The sequence below is a fragment of the Sardina pilchardus genome, chromosome 3 (genome assembly GCF_963854185.1).
Source record: "Sardina pilchardus chromosome 3, fSarPil1.1, whole genome shotgun sequence".
NCBI classification, from domain to species: Eukaryota; Metazoa; Chordata; class Actinopteri; order Clupeiformes; family Clupeidae; genus Sardina; species Sardina pilchardus.
Window position 1 is genome coordinate 2,890,794 of NC_084996.1, and position 9,695 is coordinate 2,900,488.

Consider the following 9,695-nt stretch of genomic DNA (forward strand, 5'->3'; position numbering starts at 1 on the left):
TACAGGTGAAATGGGCAACATTTTACATCAAATTGAAACTCTCCCAGTTGTTTACTCATATTTTTTGTATTGCTAGTTTTCTGAAATGTGGTGTTGAAATATGCAAATGAGACCAGTTTTACTTAAATATGCGGTAGGCCTAATTTGCATGTATTTTTAGAAAACAAAATCTGAACAATAGGTAGCCTACAGTCAGCTTCAAAATAAATGCTGCATTTTACTTATTGACTGGATACCAAAAGCCTGTACAAAGGGAATATTAGATATCGCTTCAGATCACCTCAAAAATTAGGAAATCAAATCAAGTCAAAATCAATGCGTTTCAATGCAATGTACATTATACTGTAGAACAAATGATTGTCAATGATATGTGAGTTGATTGTGATCTTTTCTATTTTGATGAGCCTGACATGATCTTTTCCTTTTTCACAGGCTGTACATAATGCATAATATGCTATTATGTTGATATGTTGTCTAAAGGTCAATTACCTTCCTTATGTGACTTGGCATGCATTGAGATACTTCCATCATTGACAATCATTTGTTCTATAATGTACATTGCATTGAAACACATTGATTTTGACTTGATTTGATTTACTAATTTTTGAGGTGATATGAAGTGATATCTAATATTCCCCTTGTATAGGCTTTTGGTATCCAGTATAAGCAAATCACAGCAATTATTTTGAAGCTGACTGTACCTTTTGTTCAGATTTTATTTTCTAAAAATATAATTATGCAAATTCAAGTAATTATCGCATATTCAAGTAAAACTGGTCTCATTTGCATATTTGTCACATTTCCGAAAACTTGCCATACAAAAAACGTTGCCTTAATGTGAGTAAACAACAGTGAAAGTTTGATAACTCGTGGTTTAAAATGTTACCCATTTCACCTGTAGTAAATCCGAATGGCAAAATTCATTGGGATTGCTTCTGAGAACATGCACAACATTCTTGCATTTGTAAACTCAAATGTGAACTAATGCATCAGAAGGTGCATCTGTGAAATATTTTCTCATTAATAAAAGTCTACAGATCGCTGTGATCATTGAGCACTTTCTTGCACGACTACAAGTCAATTGATAAAAGTGCTTGAATCTGCTTTCGGCTGTTGTTTTCCGGACATTCTGTATGAATGGAAACAGTATATGGTCTGTCTTGCACGACTACAAGTCAATTGATAAAAGTGCTTGAATCTGCTTTCGGCTGTTGTTTTCCGGACATTCTGTATGAATGGAAACAGTATATGGTCTGATGTCAACAAGACTACTATTTCTAAAGTTAAATGAGGAGAATAATCTTTATATTTACCCTGGCACTTTGTTGCCCCATCCATTTCATCATTTTTTCAGGTCAGGACTGGGAGTGAGTACGCTTGTAGTGCTCCTACTGTAGTGCACTAGGTCCAATAGAGCGAGTACACATGCAGTGCTCCTACTGTAGTGCACTCAGTCCAAAAGAGTGAGTACACTTGTAGTGCTCCTATAGTGCATTCAGTCCAATAGAGCGAGTACACTTGTAGTGCTCCTACTGTAGTGCACTCAGTCCAATAGAGCGAGTACACTTGTAGTGCTCCTACTGTAGTGCACTTAGTCCAATAGAGCGAGTACACTTGTAGTGCTCCTACTGTAGTGCACTTAGTCCAATAGAGCGAGTACACTTGTAGTGCTCCTACTGTAGTGCACTTAGTCCAATAGAGCGAGTACACTTGTAGTGCTCCTACTGTAGTGCACTTAGTCCAATAGAGTGAGTACACTTGTAGTGCTGCTACTGTAGTGCACTTAGTCCAATAGAGTACACTTGTAGTGCTCCTACTGTAGTGCACTTAGTCTAATAGAGCGAGTACACTCCTACTGTCGATAGATTAGCATATTCTAGGGTACTGCAAGGATTGCTTATTATCTGATGTGACTGACCGATTGGAAATGCCAGGGCCAACACATGCGCGCACACACACACACACACACACACACACACACACACACACACACACACACACACAGTGACAAATAGACAGCCTTTGTGTGTGTGTATGATATCCAGACTCAGTTAAAGGGGGCTATCTGCTGGCCTATATGTTTCCGTATGTAAGGACCTTGCTTTCATGTTGAATAACAGTGATAACAGTTGATAACAGTGTTCCTCATGTCCATAACCTAAAAATATTAAATACTTTATTCACTGTTAGTGCTTAGTGCTGCTCATTAATTTCTACTAGTGCAGAGCCCGTAGAAGATGTGCCAGAGTATTGTGTGCTTTAGGTGCTGTGTCCACCAAACGCGTTTTTGCGCCGATGGCGACAATGTTCAATGTAAAGTCTATGTAGCTCAGCGCTTACAGCGCTGAGCGCCCTCGGCGGGAAAAAACTCTCGGCGCCGACGGTTTTTTGTCGCAGCGCTCAGAGCGCTCAAAGTTGAAATCTGTTCAACTTTTAGAACAGCGCCGGGCTCGTCAATGGCACTTCTCGTTATAAACCGTCTCTGGTTTTGGTAACTTAGCAACAATAAACACTTATCGAAGTGCCGAGAGGAGGAGGTTGAGGGCGCTCTGGCTGTTAAAAACGCGTTTGGTGGACACAGCACCTTATTCATCTACTACACTATGCGAGATATGCTACACATGTGGGATGTCCAAAGTTACGTAGATGTGAAATATTCCGTCTCTTGTAGGTGTCAGTTGTAGCCTACCGGTATGCAGACCTACACTAAGTAGCTATGTGCAGTGAGTTGGTGTGTCCTAACTGCGCAGAGTAGCTTTGCTATGAGGGCAAATGTTCACTCGGGAAGCACATCTGGCCTGTGCAGGGCTATCAGTTTACCCACTGTATGCAGTTGTGCTGTGGCAGAGGGATTTACTGCACTATGCGACATCTATGCAAGGGACAGTCATTCCCAAATATGAGTGTTTTGGCATGTTGGATGCAATGTAGTGTTGTGTTCTATTCAAAGTTGCAACGTGTCAACCCAGATCGCATGTAGTGAAATTATGTCTCCCGCCAAGGAGGTTATGTTTTTTTTTTTTGTCAGCCTGTTTGTTCGCAAAATTACTCAAACAGTTATGGATGGATTTCGATGAAATTTTCAGGGAAGGTCTGACAAGACCCAAGGGAGAAATTGTTAAATTTTGGGAGTAATCTGAATCACCGTTTGGATGCATGATGTGGTTAAGCTATGTGTTCGCTTGGCGGAGGTTTGCGCTCTCTGAGTGCTTTTCTAGTTTATCAGATATTTTGAGGTATTAAAAAAACATTGGTCGTTTTAGAATTTTCAAAGGGGCTATTTGGTGTTGTTAGGCTAGGTAGCCTATAGTTGCTTGCTGAATATAGCCTGAGCCAAAATATCAAATCCACAATGACATTATTCATCTCGCATGAAGTAGCCTATACTGTATATGAGCTATAGTTTCACAGACTAAATACTCATTTACTTATCTAAAAGAACCTCATTACGAGAATTATTAGGGCCCGAGCACCGAGGTGCGGCCACTGAAAGTGGCTGCACCGGAGGTGCAAGGCCCTATTGTTTTTGCTCAGATTATTATTAGGGCCCGAGCACCGAGTTGCGGCCACTGAAAGTGGCTGCACCGTAGGTGCAAGGCCCTATTGTTTTTGCTCAGATTATTAGGGCCCGAGCACCGAGGTGCGGCCGCTGTAGCAGCGGCTGCACCGTAGGTGCAAGGCCCTATTGTTTCTGCTCAGATTATTATTATTATTAGGGCCCGAGCACCGAGGTGCGGCCGCTGTAGCAGCGGCTGCACCGTAGGTGCAAGGCCCTATTGTTTCCGCTCAGATTATTAGGGCCCGAGCACCGAGGTGCGGCCACTGAAAGTGGCTGCACCGTAGGTGCAAGGCCCTATTGTTTTCGCTCAGATTATTAGGGCCCGAGCACCGAGGTGCGGCCACTGAAAGTGGCTGCACCGTAGGTGCAAGGCCCTATTGTTTTTGCTCAGATTATTCTTATTATTATTATAGTATAATTATCTTACCAGTAACATTTTTCACCAACTTGGCATGCTCTAAAACTCTTGCAATTTAGCTGGCATATGTAGAATTGCATTTGATACTCAGACACAGAGCTGTGGCCTAGGGTGTGGCTCAGGGACTCTATAGCGCCACCTAACGCGCCGTCTACTGTGGTTGACACATACATTCACGGAAATGAACCAAATTTGGTGGACATGTGTGTTGTATTATTCTGAACAAGTTTTACATTCAAACTATATAGTGAATCTTAGAAGAATTTGAATTATGTGAGATTTTCTGATTTTTGCACATCATGTATTTTGAAATACTTCTCCTAGACGGTTTATCGAAATTATGTCATTTAAGCACTAAAATGATCTTGAGGGGTTGCCTGAGAGGAATTGCGACCAGATTTTTGAATTTCAAAAGTATATTGAAATGGCGAAGGTTTGAATCTAGGTGTCTTATAAAAGAAACAAAAAGTTGGTGTTATAGGCAGAAAACAGTGACTAATTTCGATGAAATTTGATGGAGTATTAGTTAGTGTGTTTGTAGTGACAGTCATATACAAAGTTTTGAATTTGGTGTTGTTTGTGATTTTTAAAAGCGCATTAATGATTGTGGTGGACACAGTTTTAGCTAAAATATTCTGAAGCGAGTTGATGAATGATAATAATCATATCAACCTATGCTGCAATTTTGATTTTAACCATGTTAACAGAAAGTGAGTTATTTTAATTTTATATTTGCCCACAGCCCCTCCTTTCTCTCCTTCTCTGTCTCTCTCTCTGTTGCAACTAACAGACACACGCACGCACTCTGTCACCCCCCTTCTCGGGTCCCCCTTAACTAACACACACACATTGACACACGCGCGGCTTTCTAGAGACACAGAGACAGACACACACACACACACACACACACACACACACACACACACACACACACACACACACACACACACACACACACACACACTCTGTCACCCCCCTTCTCGGGTCCCCACTAACTAACACACACACATTGACACACGCGCGGCTTTCTAGAAACACAGACACAGAGAGGCACACACACACAGCTTTCTAGAGACACAAAGACACACACACACACACACACACACACACACACACACACACACACACACACACACACACACACACACACTCTGTCACCCCCCTTCTCGGGTCCCCACTAACTAACACACACACATTGACACACGCGCGGCTTTCTAGAAACACAGACACAGAGAGGCACACACACACAGCTTTCTAGAGACACAAAGACACACACACACACACACACACACACACACACACACACACACACACACACACACACACACACACACACACACTCTGTCACCCCCCTTCTCGGGTCCCCACTAACTAACACACACACATTGACACACGCGCGGCTTTCTAGAAACACAGACACAGAGAGACACACACACACACACACACACGCACACACACACAGCTTTCTAGAGACACAAAGACACACACACACGCACACACTCTGTCACCCCCCTTCTCGGGTCCCCCCTAACTAACACACACACATTGACACACGCACGGCTTTCTAGAGACACAGACACACACACACACACACAGACACACACACACACACACACACACACACACACACACACACACACACACACACACACACACACACACACACACACACACACACACACACACACACACACACACACACACACACACACACACACACACACACACACACACACACACACACACACACACACACACACACACACACACACACACACACACACACCCCTTGGGGCAGCCGTGGCCTACTGGTTAGGGCTTGGCGCTTGTAACTGGAGGATTGCCGGTTCGATCCCCGATCAGTCCATAGCTGAAGTGCCCTTGAGCAAGGCACCTAACCCCTCACTGATCCCTGAGCGCCGCTGGTTGGGCAGGCAGCTCACTGCTCTGAGTTAATGTGTGATTCACATGGAGTATTAGTAAGTATGTTTGTAGTGACATGCACATACATTTTTTTATGTTGTTTGATTTGATGTTGATTGTGTGTCTCAATAGCACATTAATGATAGTGGTTGACACATAGTTTTACCTAAAATATTATGAGATGAGTTTACAAATATTAATACTTATATGAAACTACGCTGAATTTTGACTTTAACCACATTAACAGAAAGTGAGTTATTTAGGTTTTCATATGAGGATGTCTCACTCTCTGATCCTTCTTGCCCACGCGTTCCTTTCGCCTGTTACACACAGATCTACATTCAAACACACACACATTACGCGCGAGCTTCCCAGAGAGACACGCACACACATCCTCACCCTTCCCCCTTTTGCCTCTGCCCTGCCTCTCTCTCTCTCCGTCTCCCTATCTTAGCCCCATGACCCCCCTCTTTCGCATGCCCCCCCACACACATACACACTTTCTCACTCCCTTCCCATCCCCCATGTCTCTGTATCCCAACCCCTTTCTCTCCCTTCCTGATATGAGTAAAAATCATGAAAATAAATGGCCAGAGTTGAAATGAGTCATGAATGACAGTGTGATGCAAAGTGAAAGGTAAAGAAAAGATCATGTTTATAATGATTTTATTTGGGTTATATATTGTATGCATGTTGTGCAGTGGAGGTAAGGAGACCAACAGAATAACTCAATTTGAGGATGAGTGAAGGCACCACAATCCTGCATCTTAATTGCAATGTGTGTGCATGACAACACCTTGGTTAATCGATCTGAAACTATCCTTAATATGAGATAATGATTAACGAAGGCTTAAGAATGCTCTGTCTTGTTGTCTGTTGTGGTTGACACATTCATTCACAAAAATTAACTACATTTGGTGGGCTTGTGTGTTATTGCTACTGTTAGTCAGAGACAGAGCTCTGGACTGGGGTGTGGCTTTGGGACTCTATAGCGCCACCTAGCACATTGTCTGTTGTGGTTGACATGTACATTCACAAAAATGACCAAAATTTGGTGGGCACGTATGTTATTGCATCTGCTAGTCAGGGATAAAGCTCTGGCCTAGGGTGTGGCTTAGGGACTCTATAGCGTCACCAAGCACATGGTCTGTTTTGGTTGACACACATTCACGAAAATGAACCACATTTGGTGGGCTTGTGCATCATTGTTATCGATAGTCAGAGACAAAGCTCTGGCCTAGGGTGTAGTTTGGGGACTCTATAGCGCCACCCAGCGTGTTGTCTTTTGTGTTTGACACATACATTCATGAAAATTAACCAAATTTGGTGGCCATGTGTGTTGCTCATGCACATGCCCACCAACACACATATGTTGCTTTGTTAGATTCCGCCAACACCCACATGTTGCTTTGTTAGATCACGAAATGTCACAGGTCTGAACATGTCACAGGTCCGCACCGCAGGTGCTCGGGCCCGCCATCGCCGCTTGCGGCTATATTTATTATAGTTTTTTCCTCCTTACCTGTTTTTTTTTTTTCACCAACTTGGCATGCTCTAAAACTCTTGTAATTTGGCAGCCATTTGTAGAATTGCAATCGAAACTCAGACACAGAGTTTTGGTCTAGGGCGTGGCTCAGGGACTCTATAGCGCCACCTATCACGCTGTCTGTTGTGGTTGACACATGCATACATGAAAATGGCCCAGATTTACTGGGTATGTGTGTTGCAGTAATCTGAACAATTTTTACATTTACACTCTATAGTAAATATTCGAAGAATTTGAGTTATGGTTATGATTATGAATTTTGCACATCATGTATTTTGAAACACTTCTCCTAGACGGTTTATCGAAATCATGTCCTTTCAGCAGTAAAATGATCTTAAGGGGTTGCCCAAGAGAAATTGCGACCAGATTTTTGAATTTCAAAAGTATATTGAAATGGCGAAGGTTTGAATCTAGGTGTCTTATAAAAGAAACAAAAAGTTGGTGTTATAGGCAGAAAACAGTGACTAATGTGGATGAAATTTGATGGAGTATTAGTTAGTGTGTTTGTAGTGACAGTCATATACAAAGTTTTGAATTTGGTGTTGTTTGTGTTTTTTAAAAGCGCATTAATGATTGTGGTGGACACAGTTTTAGCTAAAATATTTTGAAGCTAGTTGATGAATAATTATAATCATATCAACCTATGCTGCCATTTTGATTTCAACCATGTTAACAGAAAGTGAGATATTTAGGTTTATTAGGTTTTTATAGGTCTGTGTGCCTAGCCGCGCACGGTCTGGCTCCCTCACTGTTTCCCTCCCCCCACAGTTCTTTCCACCCCTCCCCTCTCTCCCAGCTGGATGTCTCTCTAACCTCCCCCGCTTTCCACATACACTCTAAAAAATGCTGGGTTATTTTTTCAACCAAACCGCTGGGTTGAGGCTGCTGGGTCATTTTATTGGGTTGTTTTAACTCGTATTGGGTCATTTCTGTAACCCAGCTTGTTGGGTTGATAGTACAGCGCTGCTGGGTTGACCATTTAGGACTGTGCCCCTCCTCTCCCCCACCTGATGTGGAGCACACTACCCAGCACCTGGGTGACTTTAACACAGCTGCCTAGTTATTTGAGAGGTTGAAGAAAAAATCGGTAGACATATTCTTTCAACCGTCCAGTCCAGCAGCTGCTGCCAACAAATGCAATGGAAATCAGGCGATTTCAGAAGGTATGTATCTGTTTTTAACTTCTGCATTTTAAAAAGAAATCCAGACGGATTTTAAAAGTCCACCCAGAGACATACCCTTTTTGTGATATGAATGAATATTCTGCCTGACAATTTCATTCAGCCTCTAGCATGACAGCTAGCAGCTATATTAGCTAAGCTAAGTTAACATTAACTTACAATATCTGTTCATGTTAAATCTACACAGACAGACTCATAAAAAACACAGTTCTGTGTTCACTGGGTATGAACCGCTGAACAGAATCAAAATTAACTTTTACAACGAACTAAAATTAGCATAACAGCTGTAGGTAATGTTAGCAGACAAGTAACAAAATGCTTTGTGGTGCAGCTGAGGTTTATCAGCTAATGTTAGCTAGCTAGGCTACAGCGAAGTAGTCTCTGCCCAACACACGTAACTGACGGTAATAATCATGGCAAACAACATCTTATGAACTAATTTAGGGTAGCTTCATATTATAGCCATGTTACTTATTGGGTGTATTTTGGTAGTAGCGTTACAAACACCTTGGGTCCACTGACTGAATAACGTGCTAATATTGGCTAGCTAACGTTAGCATCGCCACTACTGAAATTACGTTTATTAGCCTGCTTATCCAGCTCATCTCCAAACGCACATTTTGTATTAGGCTACCTGTATTAGGATTAAAACAACGCCATAATATTAGGTCTCCTGGTGGATTTTTAATGTTTGTCAACATCATTCATTGATAATGGTTCATGGAAGTCTTGATATAAAGCTCTGTAAATAACTGATTCTTTTTTTTTCTTTGATTGACAGGGCTGACCCCCGAAACGGACCGTGGAATCTGCCTGCCTTCATGGAAGTAGCCTATCACAGACTGTTCAAAAATAAAGAAAAGTATAAAATAAATAATCATGTCTGTTTTATTTCATTGCATGGCTATTCTTGCCCATTTCTCTTATAATATATTGTCTGTATCCAAGCTGTCAACAAAATGTGTGACTTTAAGTTTGGCTATTTAAGTGAAGTGTTTCAAAAATGAACCAGTGGATTTTTTTGGGATTTGGTTTCAAATATAACCCAAACATTATGTAAATTTAACT